Source organism: Cyprinodon variegatus, unplaced genomic scaffold (genome assembly GCF_000732505.1).
Source record: "Cyprinodon variegatus isolate N-32 unplaced genomic scaffold, C_variegatus-1.0 Scaffold729, whole genome shotgun sequence".
Classification (NCBI taxonomy): Eukaryota; Metazoa; Chordata; class Actinopteri; order Cyprinodontiformes; family Cyprinodontidae; genus Cyprinodon; species Cyprinodon variegatus.
Window position 1 is genome coordinate 360470 of NW_015151182.1, and position 1026 is coordinate 361495.

Consider the following 1026-nt stretch of genomic DNA (forward strand, 5'->3'; position numbering starts at 1 on the left):
CTGTTCCTGCCCAGGGGCCGCAATCGGCGGGCCCCTCTGTTCCTGCCCAGGGGCCGCAATCGGCGGGCCCCTCTGTTCCTGCCCAGGGGCCGCAATCGGCGGTAATCACAGAGACTGTTCCTGTCCAGGGGCCGCTGTCGGCGGTAATCACTGAGACTGTTCCTGAGCCGCGGTCGGCGGTAATCACTGAGACTGTTCCTGAGCCGCGGTCGGGGGTAATCACTGGGGGTGTTCCTGAGCCGCGGTCGGCGGCCACCTCAGAGCCTGTTCCTGAGCCGCAGCCGGCGATCCCTCCTGCTCCGGTTCCAGAGCCGCAGTCGGCGGCCACCTCAGAGCCTGTTCCTGAGCCGCAGCCGGCGATCCCTCCTGCTCCGGTTCCAGAGCCGCAGTCCGCGGTCCCCTCAGAGACTGTTGCTGAGCTGCTGAAACGGAGACGTCGTCCTCCTCCAAGGTTCCTGCGGCTGCGTCTGGGGCGGCGTCCCCCAAGGTTCCTGCGGCTGCGTCTGAGGCGGCGTCCCCCAAGGTTCCTGCGTCTGAGGCGGTGTCCTTCTCCAAAGGCCCTCCTTGGTCAGAGACGGCGTCGCCGCCGTCGTCCTCCAGAGACCCTCCTTGGTCAGAGACGGTGTCGGCGTCCTCCAGAGACTCTTCCTGGCCTCGGGCCCCGCGGCCGCCCTCCAGAGACTCTTCCTGGCCTCGGGCCCCGCTGCCGCCCTCCAGAGACTCTTCCTGGCCTCGGGCCTCGCGGCCGCCCTCCAGAGACTTTGTTTGCCCTCGGCCACCTTGGGTGGGTTGTTTTGGTTTTTGTTTGGACTCTGCGTTTGGTTTTGTATTTCGTGCCCTCCTTCCTGGTCCCCCCTCCGCCCACCCAGGGTGGGTTATCTTTTTTTTTTTTTTTTTTTCTGGACATTTTAGGGCGTCTGGGATCCGCCCTTAAGTGGGGGGCACTGTCATGGTCTTGGTTCTGCTGTTCTTTACTTTGCTCCTTGTTTTCTAGATTTATTGGTTTAATTCCAGTTTTGTTGTATT